This window comes from Rattus norvegicus, chromosome 4 (genome assembly GCF_021556685.1).
Source record: "Rattus norvegicus strain SHRSP/BbbUtx chromosome 4, alternate assembly SHRSP_T2T, whole genome shotgun sequence".
NCBI lineage: Eukaryota > Metazoa > Chordata > Mammalia > Rodentia > Muridae > Rattus > Rattus norvegicus.
Genome location: NC_141537.1, coordinates 143,358,294 through 143,376,958, shown reverse-complemented (window position 1 = coordinate 143,376,958; position 18,665 = coordinate 143,358,294).

Sequence of the window (18,665 nt, the reverse complement as noted above, 5' to 3'; positions counted from 1 at the left end):
TTTGGAGGTTTCAGGAGACTACAGTAGAAAGCAGATTAGGAGCAGAGTCATTAAACCCAGGAATGACAACCAAAAAGAAAAGAATAAATAAAGAAACATAGAAGCATACTAGAGTCCCAGGACAACCTTTGAGGGCACATCCCTAGTAACCAAGAACTCCCCAGACTAGACCCTACTTATTTTCAACCAATAACAACTCAGGCTGGGAAACAAAACTTTAACTGGGGGCAGGGGGGCAGGACTTTGGGGCATAGGTCAGGCCCAACTATACCAAGCCAATATGGTGTTGAAGCTAAGACTTATGGTCAAACACTACAGCTCCTGAAAAGGCATGTGAAGGTGACTCGGGTGCAATATTCAGAAAGTCTGAACACTTGTGGGGGTACCAGAGCTTCTGTGGGGGAAAAGAGTGGAAATGAGAACATTAAACAGAGACTCTTAAAGAAATAAAGTAATAAGAACTGAAATTTTAAAATGATAGGCTAATGTCTACATATTGACTTGTAATGCAATTCCATGTTTTAAAAGAAATTGACAAAAGAGGGGTCAAACACAGCTTAACTTTAACACAATGGCTATACCTTCATGGCCCTTTTTCATTTATACTATCAGCCGTCATTTAAAAAAAAACTAGAGATATTCTAAGCATATCTGGGCTAACCTAATTATTTTACAATCCAGCAAATACAAATTCCCTCAAAGATGAAGGAATAAAGGATAGTAATAAAAATTCAGCTATTTCTCTTTTGTACTAAACAAGAAATATCTACAAGATGTACTGTTGAGTTCTTTAGCTTTAATATGGTGACAGCAATGCATAAAATGTTACCAATTGAATGAGAAAAGGGGGAAGTCTATTCGGTCTGTTTATAGATGCATTAAAATCTCTATGGAAGAACATAAAAGAATGTATTGCCTTTACTTTAGGGAAACAAGGAAAAACAAAAAGAGAGACTAAGTAAGAGAAGATATTTTTGCTCATGAAGGCTTAAACTTTTTATTGTTAAATTTGGCACAAATGTATTATCTGCTCAAAGCAAGTGCAAGCCCAAACAATTAGTCAGGTCCATAACTTGTGTAGAAATTTGTTTTGTTTCTTCTCTCGTTTTTTTCATGTAGAAATGTTATGAAAATATTTTGAGGGCTTGATTCATAATTCCCAGAGGGAGGATTCTAATGAAAGCTTCTTCCCTCAACAATTCTTTACTAAGCACCTAAAACGTGAGAGTGATGGGATAGGAACACCGAGGTTGGTTTACCAGTTAAGAGAACTACATTCAAGGCGGCACATTTGAACGGCCAAGTCTCAGAGAGATAGTCAGTATGAATGTAAAATGAGTATCATGACCAGACCCAAAAAGATGCTTTATAAATTAATAAATGCAAGCATTTTTTTAAAAAAAATTGCATAAACTCTCTACAAGAATGTCATACATTGAGGAGTGCAGAGATGTCTCATTGTTAAGAACACCATCTTGCTGCTTTTCTAGACACAAGTTCAAGTCCCAGCACCCGGAACTTGCAGTTCATCACCTCCTGCAACTCCACTGGGAGATTTACTGCACCCTCCTACCTTCCACAGATTCTCATTCATGTAGCATACAACTCACACAGACACACACATCAAAACCATGCCTTTTAATAAGACATAATAGGATAGTTGGTGACTATTGTCTGTCATGCATCAAACATCTGTTCTAAGAATACTCTAGCACCACCACTCCCCTCCTGTGAAACATGCATCACTAAGTTACTTAGGTGCCTTCATTCCAAAGGCTCCCAGATAGAGGCTGGCAACCGACCCATGCCTAAGTGCTGTGGAATCAGAATATCATGTGACATTGTCTTTTATTTGTACTTCACACTAAAGAAATCCAAAAACATTTCTCTAGAGTCCTGCTCAAAGTCCATTCACATGAAAGTTAGGATTCCTTGCAGCTTTCTCCACTTAAAAAACAAATACAAGCAAAATCCCAACAACAGATGCTAAAAGCAGGTCTGGATTCCACTTCTTCCTTGTTTACTACCAGGGCAAATGGTACCACTCACCCCAGGTCACCTCTCTTACATCCAGTTCCCCTCCCAAAATACATTCCAATTCAGTCCTCTCCCCATCTCATCTGGTTCCACCATGGTGCAATTCTACCGTTATCTTTTACCAGAATGACTACAGCATCTTCCCTAATGGTCTCGGCATTCTGTCTTTTTGCCCCTGTAATTTTACACAGTAGTCAAAGCAGCTTTTTAAAACCTGAGTCAGCCACCTGGTTTTGTAAACAAGGTTTAATTGAAACACATTCATTTAGTATTCCCAAGGGCTGTTTTTACACTAAAGCAAAATGGCGAGCCTGAAATATTTACCATCCAGGCCTTAACAGAGTTTATCAACCCCTCTCTTAAAATATAAATCACCTCCCCTTTCCAGAAAAAAAAAAAAAACACTTCAATAGTTCCTCTTTGTATTTAGAAGAAACTCCAGACTTCTTCCTTTAGCCTTTAAGATTAAAGTGCTGTTCTCTGTGCTGCCCTAACCCTAGTCTAAAATCTATATAGAAAACTCTTTCCCTTCTCTCTGGAACCTTTCCCAGATCTTCGCCATGAAGGCTTCTGCTGTAATAGCTCTTCTGATCAGCACATCTAGATCAAGTTCCCTTCACTCTCACACTGTGACCTTGTTTAAATCACAGTGCTTCCCACTATGGACATGCTCGAGTCTTATTACACAGAATGTGCACTGCGTGATACCTGGGAGCAGATGTGGTACAGTCGCATCCTCAGTGCTCACCAAAGCTCATAATTCAGTTTCTAAATTGTATATTCAATCAATGCAAGTAAATGCCACAGGTTCAGCCATTTTTATCCTAAACCAAAACACTACTCTATTGCATTTTAACCATGAGAAATACTATTGTGGTTTGAATATGAAACGACCCCCCAGGCTCCTTTATTAAATGGTTGATCCTAATTGGCAATGTTATTTTGGAAAGTTCTAGAAATTTTAGGAGATGGGGCCTAGAAGGATAAGATGGGTTACTGGAGCCATGTCCTCAGAGGCTGTTTTTTGCTCTAGGCCCCATTCTGTCTTTACTTGCATACAGCTGTGAAGGGAGTCTCTATGCTCGACCATGGCCTTCCTGTAGGCTTAAATTTTTTCAAAGCCCCACTTTTAATGATGGCTCTTAAATGCTTTAACCTCCCTTCTAGGCCACTACCCACCAGAAATACTGGGGAGGGGGAAGGGTTATTATGATATAGAGGTAGTGGATCTGTTTAGAAATGATTATTTGGGGCAAATCCCACCTGTGCCATCAGGGAATCAGCAGTTCAGTTCACAGGTCGGAAGCAGCAGCTTGATCTACTCAAAAATGCTCCATGAATATACCAACAATCCAGTTCAGTAGTGTTAGGATAGCAGCAGTGGTAGCACAACCTAGCAGGAATAGTCAGACCTCTGCCAAATTGGTATGAGCCAGCAGGAGTGATTAAAACCACCAGGAACACCAGGAGAAGTTCTCAGCTGTGCCTCTGTTGATGAAGCAAAGATCAGTAAAGAGGAGACACCAAGAAGCATTGTAGAGTTAGATCTACCAGCAAGGCCCCCTCACAGTCCGTCGAGTCTTATTTATACTCCCTCCAAACACTGTGCATCCCCCATGGGTCTTGCCTCAGCATGTGAGTCTGTCTTAGCAAAACTCCACATGATGCATGATGCATCAGCTGGCATCACTCTGCCAATTGGCCTGAGCCCATGGAAAAGGCAGGAAGTCACCAGCACACCACCCAAAATTTTGGCAGGCAAGTCTCTCTATGGAGTCATGACAAATGGAGCTCAATTATTCCATGTAAGGCAGACCAATATAAGCATGTTGTTAGCAAAGAATCCTTCATCATATGGCCTTTCACGTGTTTGCTGTAGGAAAACACCCTTTCATTTGTGTCTGCTTCAGCAAAATGTTCCTTCTTGACTCTGCCTCAGCTAAACATCTTTCCACCTGTGTTCACTTCAGCAAAACATTCCTTCATGTGTCTACCCTAGCAAAACCTCCTTTCATTTGTTTCTGCTTCAGGAAAACACTCCTTTATGTGTTGGCCCCAGCAAAACATCATGCCACATAACTGACTTCCCAAAGAACCCTTAAATTGCCATTTCACCTTCCTGGCACAACAGATTAACCCACTTAAACAGTCAGCTGAAATAAATCCTTCCTCTTTTTCAGTTGTTTCCCTCAGCCTTCCTGTCATTGTAACAAGTAGCTAACACACATATCTCCCTAAAAACACAGTCTTAAAGTACTAGAGGAATCGCCTGCATGAGGTGAGCCTAACATAGACAAGTAGAATTATATACACTAGGACTTAATTCCTAACTTTTAACCAATATCCTTGCTAGATTCCATTTCCCAAAAGCCAAAGTAGAATAATGCTATTTATCTCCAAGAGAGCTACAGAAGATTAAATCAGATAATTTATGTAAATACACTGGCACACTGCTTTGCAAACTTCAATCCCACTCCTCCGTTCCCAGACTAAATCGAACACCCTTTACTTTTTAACCTGTCCCGGCTTAGATCCTTGTGAGAGACCAGATCTTTTGGGTACAGACACCATCCTAGAGAATCTGATCTGATCTAAGGTTTAACTCGAGTTAACTAACAGTCACATCAGTTTCCAGGTTACTCCCCAACAAATCAGCACCTCCAGGTTACAAGCTTACCCCTGACACTTCACCCCCTAACAACCACCAATCAGGAGGAAAACAGAAGCTAAGTTTATGGGTTGGCTCCCAGCACCAGCCCATGATGTTAAAGACCATAACACCCTCAGACACCATAACGCCCTCAGACACCCCAATCAAAAGTGTGCCAGGCTAGAAACACCCTTTCTTATTTGTTTGCCTCTATAAATGCTTGCCTGAAACAAGACTTAGGGCTCTACCCTCCCATCCTACTGTGTCAGAGTTGTCAAAGAGCTTATATTAAAGAGACCTTAATGTGATTGCATTGGAATCAGATCCTTGGTAGTCTTTTGGGGTTCATGAACACTTCCTGGCACAACACATGAGATTAGAATTCCATGTGCACAAAGAAACAAACACAAGTGTGTGCCTCACTTACAAACTGCATAATAGAGTCTTATCTCCAACCAGTCCCTGGAATGTTTACCCTTCTGGAAATAAAATACGAGTTCCTCTATTCCAATGAGCCAAGATATTTCAGTAAAACATTTGCTTCTCCATCTTCTTTAACAAAAGGAAGCTTGACAGGTGCAACAGCGAAGCCACCAGAGGGCTTACTTTTGCTTTAGTAATACAACTGCTAATCAAACAACTGCCCTCTGTAAGTACCTATGCCATGATATGGCACGTGGTACCAGAATCCATCCTGTTTCCCCATAGACAGATGGTTATGAATTTAGCATATTCTGTGCAACTGGTCAAAAGACAGAGTCTAGAAAGAGACTTCCAGATTAAAAATTTGGTTCTGACTCAAGTTATTTTAAGATAGGATGATAGAAAGACCAGTCAGCCATATTTGGCTTAGTAACACAAAACAGACTCTCACTCGGTGGCCCATTTTGGCCTGGAACTTACTGTGTAGCTCAGGATGTCCTCAAATTCATGACACTCTTCTAGTCTTAGTTTCCTGAATGCTGAGGTCATAGCCAGGAACTGCCATGCCTAGGGGTCACTTCTTAAGAAGAGCTCAGGACTGGGCAGATAGTTCAGCCAGTAAAGCACATATGATGCAAGCTGAAGGACCTGAATTTAGTCCCCAAGACCCATGTAAAGCTAATGTAGTGGGTGGTATCTCAGCACTGAGAAGGTGTAGGGTGGAGATGGCAGATCCCTGGCCAGCCAGCCTCAACTAATTGGTGAGTTTCAGGCCAATGAGAGACACTATTAAAAAAAAAAAGTTGGACAGTTCCTGAGGAAGATCATCCAGGGTTGCCTTCTGACTTCCAATCACATGCACACACATACATATCTCTGTGTACATGCAAGCACACAGACAGAAGAGGCCCAAATTGCTTATTGAAAACAAAATCCTAGAATCAAGTGAGAGATTGGAGAATAGCAAAGAAAAACAAAACTAGTAAGAAAAAAAAAGTGAGTTACTATCACATGTAACTAGAAACTAAAATGGCCAGAAGATTCTAGGATTCAGAATACCTGTAGGTTAGCCCAAGGAGGAAGAAGCTATAGGAGTTATAAACCATTCGCAGAAAATATTGGATAATGACTGTTTTGAGGAGTCATTAGTGATCACTGGGTCAAGTATGTTCAAATCATCAAAGCAGCCCACAGGAAAATCAAAGCACAAGTTGCCTATTGGAACTCTTCCCTATGTGCACTATAAAGAAAAGCTCAAAAGGCTACAGAAGAAGCGCAGCATCTGCCATGCAGGCAGCCCGGGTGTCGTCAAACCTGGCTCCTGGCCCCTACGCTCCTGTTGTGATGTTGAGTCAGAGGCTCACAAAAGAGCTGGCAAACAGGTGTGGAGCAGGTGACTCACTCATCAAATGGCAGTTTCTGACAGAACATTTTGTCATCAACAAAATGTTTAAGACTCCATTTTCCTTTCTGCTTTATTACTCAGGGTCCATCAGAGAAATAAATCCAATGATAGGGAAGAGATGATTGAAGGATGGGTGAGTAGATAGGAAGTAGATAAACAGGATAGGTGAGTAGATGGAATATAGGTAAGTAGATAGGTGGAGATGATGAAGATAAATAAATGATACAGATAGATTGATAGATTATAGATAGTGGGTAGATAAGTAATAGATAATAAATAGAAAATAGACTATATAGGTAGACAAATGATATATATAAAGACAGATGTTGTATATACATACATACATACATATTACCTCAAGATTAATTATCAATAATTGAATTATGAAATGAAGGAGGAGAAACCCATCTGCCACTCTGAAAATCAGTGGTGTAATTCAGTTTAGGTCAAAAGGCATAGTTGCACAAATTCCAGTGTCTGAATAAAAGGAGATGGGTTGTCTCACCTATGAGAATGAAAGGAGGTGCATGGCCCCTTTCACCAGCTTTCATTGTGGCTAAAGTTATCTTCAATGGATAAGATAATTCCTACTCACCTGAGAGAACAAACCACTCTACTGACAAAGCTGGTTAAAATGCTAGATTCATATATAATATCTTCTCTCTCTCTCTCTCTCTCTCTCTCTCTCTCTCTCTCTCTCACACACACACACACACACACACACACACACACACACACACACACACACACACACCAGGAGCACCAGTGAATCTAGAAATGCTATGGCCTGGTCAAAACGATATGTAAAATTTAACCATCCAAGCACTCACATTTTCTTGACATCCTAACCTCAAGCAAGCCATGCTCCTACGTAAGCCCATTAATCCACACAAATTAGAAATGATTTTCCACTGAAAATCTCCTCTCTTCCTTATAGCCTCACCTCAACATAAAACCTATGTCTCTCTAAAGCCATGAATGTATCTGGATTAAAGTTTGTAAAGACACAACAGAACTAGCAATATCTCAATATCACATTATGTATATAATTAGCAACAAGATCATATTTGCCCATCTCTACCATGTTGTTAACTCTGTAGAGACAGAGACTTATAGTACCTAGCACACAACAAGTATTCAACAGAGGTGATTGACCTAAATTATAGTCCAAACAGAGGAGGAGCAGATCAAATCATAAGAGCATTGAGACAAGAAGGCATAACATTTGAAAATATATAAATACATTCATTAGAGCATGGTCATGAAATATATATATATATATATATATATATATATATATATATATATATAGTCAGTATGTTAGGGTTAGGCTTTCTGAAAGAACCAGACAGACAGACTGAGACTATCAGAGGTGAGCATACTGATTCTCACTGTCAGTTTCCAGCATAATAGATGGTGGATATTTCGATCCTCATAACTGCATAACTAACTTCTTTATCATGCACCTGGAGCAAGGTGTGTGTGTGTGTGTGTGTGTGTGTGTGTGTGTGTGTGTGTGTGTGTCTGTAGTGTATCATGTCCTGTATCACCCCTCCCAAAAGCAGTTTCAGCTTTACAGACTATATTCTTAACTGTCTACAGAGCATTGAATAAGCAGTGTTCCTCGTTTCCCTCAGTCTCTTATCCATTTTTGTCCCTGCAGCTCTTTTAGACAGGAACAATTCTGAGTCGGAGTTTTTGACTGTGAGATGGCAACCCCAACCTTCCACTTGATGCCCTGTCTTTTAACTAAAGGTGGGTTCTACAAGTTCCCTCTCCCCACTGTTAGGCATATCTCTTTGAGTCCTGAGAGTCTCTCACCTCCCAGGTCTCTGTTACATTCTAGAGGGTCCTCTCACCTACCACCTTCTGAGATTGCATATTTCCATTCATTCTGCTGGCCCTTGTGACTTCTCCTCTGTCCTTACCCCAATATCCAATTATGTTTCCCTTTTCCCCTCCCCCTGCCCTTCACCTTACCCACCCAGTTCCCTCCCTCCCTCTGCCTCTTGTGATTGCTTTCTTCTCCCTCCCAAGGGGATTTTAAGCATCCTCACTTGAGCCCTTTGGCTTGTTAACTTTCTTGATTTCTGTGGATTGTACCCTGGATATTCTGTACTTTTTGACTAATATCCACTTATTAGTGAGGACATACCATGCAATAATAGTGCTAGTCTAACTGGCAGTCTGTACGTAGAAAAATAAAAATAGATCCATATCTGTAACCTTGCACAAAGCTCAAGTCCAAGTGGATCAAGGACTCAACATAAAACCAGATACACTCACTCTAATAGAAGAGAAAGTGGGAGAAAGCCTCAAACACATTGGCATAGGGTGGAGAAAATTTCCTAAACAGAACTCCAATGTCTCAAGCTCTAAGTTCAAGAATTGATATACGAGACCTCATGAAACTGAAAAGCTTCTGTAAGGCAAAGGACAGTCAAGAGGACAAATCTCAGCAAGATACAAATGGGGAAAAAATCTTCACTAGCCCTGCATCCAAAGGAGGGCTAATACACAAAACATGAAAGAACTCAAGAAACCTCCAAAAAAATTAAAAACCCCAAACAACCTAGTCAAAAAAAAAATGGGACACAGAGATAAACAGAGAATGGCAGAGAAACACTTAAAGAAATGTTCAATGTCCTTAGTGATCAGAGAAATGCAAATCAAAACAACCCTGACATTCCACCTCACACCAGTCAGAACGGCTAAGATCAAAAACTCAGGTGACAATATATGTTGATAAGGATGTGGAGAAAGAGGAACACTCCTCCACTGCTGGCAAACTGGTACAACCAGTCTGGAAATCAACCTGGAGGTTCTTCAGAAAATCGGAAATAGATCTACCTGAAGACCCAGCTATACCACTCTTCGGCATATACCCAAAGATGCCCCACCATATCACAGGGGCATGTACTCCACTATGTTCATATTGGTCTTATCTGTGATAGCCAGAAGCTGGAAACAACCCAGATGTCCACAATGGAAGAATGGATACAGAAAATGTGGTTCATTTACACAATGGAATACTATGCAGTATGAACGAAGACATGAGTTTTGTAGGCAAATGGATGGAACTAGAAAATATCAACTTGATTGAGGTAACTCAAACCCAAAAAGACATGCACTTTTACGTTTATGTTTTATGTTTAGTGTCACTTGTATGTATATGATTTCAGGAAAGACCACTTTCAGGGGATAGGATTCTAATTAAGACTCAAATGTAGAAGAAATTGTAATTGCTAGTAATGTCTGCCAAAGGAGTTATATAGGAAAAGATCGCCCTGTGCCAAAACTTCAGTATACACTTGGGAGAAAGATAATACAACCTCAGAAACAAAGTCTCTAATTTTATAATACATATAAGGAGAGTGGCACTTTGAAAGATAAAATGCTTTTCTCAGAGGAACTGAAGAAAAAAACGGGGACAGAATATAGCTTCCAATTCATGTGTCTTTGATACTTTGAAAGGTAAAATGCTTTTGTCTTAGGAACTGGAAAACAGAGACAGAATACAGATTCCAATTCAAGTGCCTTTGCCTGTACCCTTGCTCTTGACCACAAGTCTGTCAGGAGCACCCTTGATGACTATGCCTTTTCCATTAACAGACCTTCACTTGGCACTGACGGCTCTTACCCACAGACATCCTCAAGGCTCGTTTATTTCTCATCTCCATAGCTGGTACTGTTTGCATCTGACAAAAAGACATAGTGTCTCCAATCAATCTCCTCTCTGAGGACCAATGTTCATCACTTTTTGAGCCTCTCCCATTGAGCCTCTTCACATGTCATTTGGCTCCAGCCCTTCCTTTCAACTTTCTTGATGTATTCATCTGTGCCAGAATAACTCACAAGTCATGGAAGACAAGCCCAGCTGTGTGCCAGAGATAATTATTTCGGAATAATTAAAATAGGCTATGGGCTGCTGAAGTAAACATGCAAAGTGATTCTGCACCTTCTTATCTACCTAGCCCATTCTTAAGAAACCGCTTGCCTCCCAGCCCTAGTGCGTTAATCACCCCACCCCTCAGCAGCCTTATTAAGTGAGCATCATCTCTGTGAAGATGCTTCCTAGAACACAAGAGGAAAACCCTGTTGTGAAATCAGATTACCCCAAGGTTGACTGACTGTATATGCCCTTCCCTGCCAGTGAGGTCCTTCTAAAACAGATACCAAACATATGGGGCTAACTGGAGTGCCACCAGCTACCAATGTGAGGAGAGGACAGAAACAGAGAGAATGGAAGAGCTGGGCCTCAGGGCAGCCGCCCATCCTTCCTTGTCCTCACGCTTGCGTTCTGTGGCCTCCTTAGTATCTTGCACCTAAGTTCCCCTCTATCAGATCTGGTCCCCTGGAGCAGCCTCTGAGATGCTGATTCTTGTGCAAGCGATGTATTCAAATATTCTCAGGGATGTGGGGGAGGGCGAGCCATCCAGGGGAAAGGCTCAAATGCCTCCTAGGATAATCTCTGTCTAAAACCAAGAAGTGCTCAGAAGTGTCGAGTCTAACATAACTGGGACCACGCAGAAGAGCAGAGGGCTACTCGACCGTCGTCAGTCATTGCGGATGGCATTTCCTGTGTTTGGGAATGGAGGACACTGCCATAGGTCAAGAACAATCAGGAAAGAAGGACTAGTTTGGAGCCATCGGCACCAGCATCCATAGCATCTGGGATATGGGAGGAGAAGAGCCCACCAGGGCAACGAGATCCACACAGAGCATCAAGAGCATCTGCTAAACTCTTTAAATTGTCTTATGGTATCTGACAGAGAATCCACAGCCTGCAGGAGATCTCAAAATAGAGCTCCAAACGGGTCCATGCCCCTCCCCAAATAACCATGGATTTTGTATGTCCTCTAAAGTGTCTTTTAAAATATGCATATGTGAAGTTGACAAGGGCAAGGACGCAGGGTTCATCCGATTCTCTGCAGAGTACATGACCCTCTCGCCCTCAGTAGTCTCTTCTGATTTCCTGAAGCAGCAAGGTACTCATGTGGGCTCTGCCACAAAATCCTTCCTGATAACTGTTAGTGAGGATGAAGCACTCCCTTTCAGCCTGGCACACTCCTCAGAAGCCTATCTGGTGGCAAGGGAAGTACACAAAATACTGTTCTACATCTGCAAAAGGGAGCAGTTGTTTTTCTCTTTAAGAGTTTGAAGACAGCGAGGACATGGGCTCACATTTTCTGTGCTTGCTCTGTGCCAGTTGTCATTCTCAACTTTGACTCGCATGTTCTCATTTAGTTTTCAAGATGATACTGTGAGGTAAGAACAGTTACCCCATTTTTCTCACATAAGAAGTAACACAACACTGAGGAACCGAGGAGCTACCACGGGATTGGAAGTAGGAGAACCCGGATCTCCGTTAAAAGAGGCTGACTCCACAGTCACAGAAACATCAGAGGAAGTTGTGTAAACTCTGGGGGTGACCCAACGATATTCAGTCTCCAAAGCGGCAATGAAGACATGTAGGGTAATGGGGGCTTCTTAATGATTTTACCAGGGGTGCAGGCTGAACCTCTCAGAACTAAGTCCCACTGGGATAAATGAATGTGAAAGTGCCCTAGTTTGGTTCCCCAGCACCCAGTAGGTGCTCAGTTACTATTCATATAGTGCCCATGGGGGAAAAAAGATGTTATTTTCATCACCCTCTTTCCCAAGATTACTGGAGGAAAAAGAACTCTACACTATCAGTGAACGGATTCCAAAATTACTAAACTGAACTGAACGGTTGTCGAGAGAGGAAAGCTGCGCAGTTAAGATGAAAGACCGTGGGAATGGTGGAGAGAGGGGAAAAAATGTGAGACAAAACAGGAAGAGGAGAGAAGCCACGCTTCTTTTGCTAAGATGCACCCGGCACCCGCAGTCTGCTGGATGCCCCTAATACACGGCACGATTTGATTTGAAAGCATCGAATGTAGCTCGCATCTGTAATTGGATTTCCTATGCATGCCCAGATCTAAAAGGGGAAATGTTCACCTGAACTGGAAGGACATTGAATGAGAATGCACATTCATTTTTCCCTGCTTCTCCAAGCCCCTTGCTTTTGCCAATTCCCTGCTTTTTTCCATAAATTCTCTCTCCCACAATGTTCTCCCTCTCCATCGAGCCTTTAACACCACAGCGCCACCTAGCGTTCCTGTCTGTACGTGGGTGAAGCTTGCCTAGACTGGGACCTGAGGGAGATTTTAACATCACTAGTATGCTACAGGGGGACCATTCATCAGTCCGGTGACAACCCTAGCTAAAGCGAAATTGCCACTCAGCATTTCAAATTGCAGGCTCTCTCTTCTCCTCTACAGGATGCCAGGCTCTTCCTCCACCCCAAAGCACTTTCTCACAAGAATAAATGGGTAATTCAAGAAGTAAAGTCTCCCAGGAAATTAGACATGGTAGTGGGGCAGCCACAGATTTTCTTACACTTTGACTAAAGCGATGTGTGGCGAAAAGGAAAAAATGCTCAATAGCGTTAATGACTCCTGGAAGTGACCCTGAAGGGTGATGTGCCTTCCCCCTTTTAAGATCACACAGAAGGCAACTGTCGGGAATTGAAAGACTGTAGTTGGCCTCGGGCCCAAAATTCATGGCAATCGTTACACACACACAAAAAAAGTTATCTGGATGCACAGTGCTTGCTGGGGGAAAGTAAATCTGTCTTCAGTCAAACAGGCCGGTCCGACCTCTTCTTAGATAGCAGCCCATGTACACCCCAAAACACTTTTTTCTACTGTGTCCTACTGGACCAGACTGGACCTTCACTCTAATCTTGGAAATGGCATTTGTCCCTGTACTGCTCCATCGTCTCAGCTCAGGCCTACCTTCTCCATTCTGCTGTGCAATGTAAGGTTGAAAATCGGCAATGTGTCTCCCAGGTACATTTTATGACTGCTGTCCAAGTGGTTGGGTCTCCACAGGATGATGCTAGAGGTACTATGAAAGGACACACACACACACACACACACACACACAGGCACACACACATACTCATATGCACATGCAAACACATAGGCGTGCACTCACACTGAGCACACTTTGGATTTCTAAGTGTTCTAAAGTACCTGACGTAAGACAATTCCCAGGGTCTGAACACGAGCCAGCTAGCAGCAAGCATCAACCCCATACCCCTGTGTTTCAGCTTTACACCATGAAACCACATTCCCAGTATTAACATACTCAGCTGGATGTTTCTAGGGTGATTTTAGTCTCTTGACTTTGTATAGTAAATGGTAAACACTGACAGCCAAGAGTACAAAAACTGAAATGGCTTTTAAGAGACCAAGAACTTCTTTCCAAATGCTACTTATTCCAAGCGGGCACCAAAAGCAGTGAAGAGCAAACAGCTAAGCAAGCAGGTGTTTAAGTCTTAACTCTCCATGGCTGGGAGATGCCTCATGGGTAAAGAGTGCTTGTTGCTCCTGCAGATTCCTGATTCAGCTCCTAGGACCCACATAACACTATTTCCAGTTCCAAATGATTCAACTCCCTCTTCTGGCTTCCACAGATACTGCATGTGCTTAGTATGCAGACAGACATATATGTAGGCAAAACAAATAAATCTTAAAAAAACAGTTTTAAAATCCTCAATTCGCCCACTATCTATAGAACCTTTTAGTTTTCTCATCTATGATATGTAGACACCCATAATTCCTAACTTACAGAATTGTGGAGAGTAGATGATACACTATTTAAGGACTTGTGCAGATGCTGTGGACCATGAAAGGAAGCCTGGTAAGATTGAGCTAAAGGCTTAAAGCTCCAGAGACCCTGAAGGGACAGTAGGAGCTTCACCTTCTCCCAGCACCAGGCCCTGTCACCTAGCTGCACTCCGCTTCCCCTCATAGATCTGTGGCCATCAGTCATGTAAGGGTAACACCCCAAGCCTTTTCACATGTAGATGAGGCATCCATAACATCTCAGACCAAGACAATAGAAAAAGAGACTAGTTCTCTAGGCTAAAGTGGTACCTAGAGGCCCTGAGGGTTTAGCCAATAAGCTTTCCTTCTCAGACATCCTTCCCTGCAAAAGATATATCATATCAGACCCACCCTGAGAACTGGGGTATTGTTTTACACATCCACTTTATACCATAACAATAAACTGTTTGGAACCATGGACTGGTTCTTTACATCGAGATCTGCTATAGGGAGTCACAGAGAAGGTCTTCACCAACAGAGCCACAGCCTAGTCTCCCGAGGAAGGCCTCTGCATTTCCAGCTACAACCTCCACCAAACCAGACACCATCAAGCTAAGGACTTCCCCACTGGGACTAGACAGAGGTCTCCTTTAGCCCTGGCCCCAGGCTAGATGTAGCCTGCCAGCCACAACTCTGTTCTTCTGCAACTCCCAATGGTGCCTAAATGTCCAAAAACCTGAGAACCACATGGAACCGGCTTGTTGCAGGTGATGCAGGGACCCCCAAACCAGCTCCACCTTTCCCACACCTCAGACTGCACTTTCCTGCCTCTGAAGCAGTGTCTCAGGGTTTCCCTATAGTCCAACACTGGCCCCTAGTAGGATAAGCACAAACTACCCTCGTTCCATCTCCCCAAGCTGCCATGTCCATTGGCAGAGCAGATGTGGGCCTACCAACCCTACAGTTAACCTTCAGGAATGAATATTTACTATTCTGTTGATTAGGAGAGGGGGAGACTAGGTAGTGCTATGTAGCACAGCCTGGCCTGGAACTTGCAATCATCCTTTCAAGTGTTGAGATGCCAGGATTATAGGAGAGCATCACCAAGCCTGGTCCTGCCCTCATAATTATTTTTATTCTCATCATCACATTTTCCCAATGCGGAAGTGCCGTAACTGTAATGTCCCAAGGATAGTTGCTATGAGAATGGGAGTGTTGTGACAGTTTTAATTGTCAACTCAATACAACCTAGACAGTTTCTGTAAGGCATTGCCTAGACTGTTTGCCTGTGGGCATGTCTACAGGGGACAATCTTAACTGAATTAAAGTAGGAAAACCTCCCCATTGAGAGTTACAGCAAAGTGAACCAAGCAGTACCAAGCATGCAGTCACTGAACTCTATTCCTGATTATGGATGTGGCCAATTTTCCCCAAGCTTCTGCTGCTGTGACTTAACTGTTATAATGGCCTTAACCTAGAACTAGGAGATAAAGTAAAGCATTTCTCCCCATGTTGCTTTGCCAAGTTGTTTTGTAACAGAAACTGAAGGAAGCTAAGACAAATATAAAGTTTTCTTATCTCTTGCTATCTTTGTTATAGAATGATGTGGCAAAAGTGCCCCTCCTTACCCCTTGACACTGTTCAACCTTAGACTTGAAAGCCTCCAGAACTGTAAAATAAATCTCTGAAACTTATAAATAATCCAGCCTCAGGTACTCTGTTACAGGAGCAGAAATGGACTATAGAAGCATTTCGGGAGGAAGATTCCAGCCTCTGGCTTTACTCAGAGACCTACTACTCTGGCCACTATGAATCTTTGAGAAGATGACAGAGCAATGATGTAACTAAGACAAATGTCAGCCACGAGAGCTATCACTGCAAGGAAAGGCGCATCTACCAGACTGCAGCAAAGTGCTTTATAAGTGTCAGCTCGCTTAATTCGGACAAGCAGCACATAAGGCGAGTAAATAGATTTTACAAAAGGCTAAACTCCATACACTGAGGAAGCAATGACAAATGATACAAATCACACAGCTAAGCACTCTGCTGATCCTTGGCTGTTAATCCTAACCCTGGCAAGAGGAACAATGGTGTGGTGGTTAAGAGAAAAGACACTGAAACAAGAAAGGAGGAAAGGAGGTGCCATTCTGGAAAGAGATACCAAACAGAAAACAGAAAGGCTGTGCTTGACTTCTTTACATCTCAGGACAGGGGCGTCACATGAGGCCAAGCAGTACTGATGACTGAGCAAATACCAACAAGTGTGGGTATGAAGGAACCAAAGGCCTTTAAAAACCTTCATGGCACTCTCAGAATCTTGAACTTGGATGAATTCTAAAATTTGAATAGCCTGCTGGATAAATAGTCACCCAACGACTTTCCACACCAGATATTCAATTCCATACAAACTACCAATAAATAATTCATTTCCATGATAAAGACAGATGCTAGGACATATATACAGAGAGATCTGCAGCATGGTCCCATCTATAGGTAGAAGCATAACGTAATGCTGAGCTCTTGACATACTTTTGAAGTTAGGGATCTAGCTCTGTGGTAAATTATCTGCCTTGCATATGCAAAGCCCTGAGTTTCCTTCCCAGGACGACAAGGAAAAACCCACTACAGAAAATCATTCCTAATAAAATAAACAAGCACTTTCCATACCATGACTGACTCTGCCAAGACTCAGCCCAATGGGGCCCATCAACAGCTTTGTAAAGAGAATGAAACGTTGGAGAGGCCCCTTGAACAGCGGGGCAGCTGGGAAAAGATCCCACAGGACTGAGACAGTGCCAGAAACCCTTTACAAAACAGGGAACTGCAGGAGGAGGACTCATGACACAGTCTAAAAAGCTCTTGGTCGTGTGCCTGCATTTGTCAAAAGAGAGGATTTGGCAAAAAATGCTTACCACGGAATCACTGAAAGAAGTAAAAATAGAAACCTCCCACGCATGATCCTCTATTACCCACCCACCTGCTTAGAGCAAATGGTGTCAAGGCTATAAGACATCAAAAGTGATTGCAAAAGCAGAAAGAAGAAGATGCCCCCTAATCAAGAGCACCCAAAAGGAGTTTCGTGTTATAGCAACTCACCCTAATATGCCATGTATGCTACATAGAGCTACTCCCAACTCTTAACTCTTCTACTTGAGTGCTTCATTGAAAGTAGCAAAATGCACACAAAGGGGACTGCAGGGTAGATGGCGAAAGTCCTGCTGGGGCTTCCCCCGGACTTGTTGGGTCATGGGTGAGAACCACAACTTGGCAATGACACAAATGAGCTTTGCATGATAGTGATGGACAGGCTCAACTAACTAACTTGCCACTTTGAAAGCATATGGGGAGGTATAAGCCCTGCTTGACTCATGCTTTGTTATTAATAACAGAGTGTGTTTTGACTGTTCTCCCAAGGATCAAATAAATGCTGACAGGATTTGGTAGCCTTTCAAGGTTCGTGACATTTCAACGGCAGGTGATAAATGTTATAAAAGAAAAAGGAGAATACTCAAATTGGCCATCAGCAAGGATCTAAGAATAGGGAAGGAGATATCATCATTCTCCTGGCATTTCCTCTGTCTATAAGCAGCAGAATTAGTCTTCTAAATGTGTGGCACACTTATCAATTACAATAACTAAGGACATTGGGTGTGTATATATGTGTTCCCTATGTGTGTGCAGTGCCCACCCTGCTGCCAGGTGGATGCTGGTAATCAAACCCTAGTACTTAGAAAAGCAGCAAACGCTCTTAATCATTGAGCCATTTCTGCAACCCCTCAGTTAAAAATAATAATGCAATAGAACCACTACAGCTGTAGCCCATACTACTCGTTCTGCTAGGAGATGGAAAGCAAGTGGCATCAGCCTTGCCTATAATCTACAGGTACAGTGGCCATGCCTTGGTGTACTGTGGCCTGGAGCTCCTGAAGAGACTTGTCATGCTGAGTAGGGCTGGTTAACTCCTGATATGAAACTGTCACTGTTGCAGCCTGTGCTGCTTACCCTCCTGGGAGAAGGAGAGCTCCTGGAGGTAGCCTACGAGCTCAACAGTCATGCATGCTGGGCAGCCAGCACCAAGGACAAAGAGTTGTGTTGAAGCCTGGAACTTCTGTGGAAACATACAACTCAGTAGGACCAGTCCTGGTCCACCAGCCAGCACTGAGCATCGAACCACTGATGCTGCAGCCTATTCTGCTTATGCTGCTGCTGGGAGAAAGAGCAGTGCTGCCTGTAAGCTACAAGGGCAAAAGTCAAGCCTTGATAGCCTTGGGGTGGCAGACACAGAGAGTAGGGAGGTGTGTAGCAGCCAGGAGCTTACACAGAACCTGCCTTGATTGCCCTGCCTAGCTACAGCATCACCCTGACTCTAGGCAATAACAGAATGTTTGCAATGAGTCTCATCAATGGTCCAGTGTTTACGGTGCTTTGAAAACTAGAAACCTTGAACCAGATCAATGATTCATTGCAATGAATATGTGCAAGCAAAGATGTCTGGGGCAAATACATATGTACA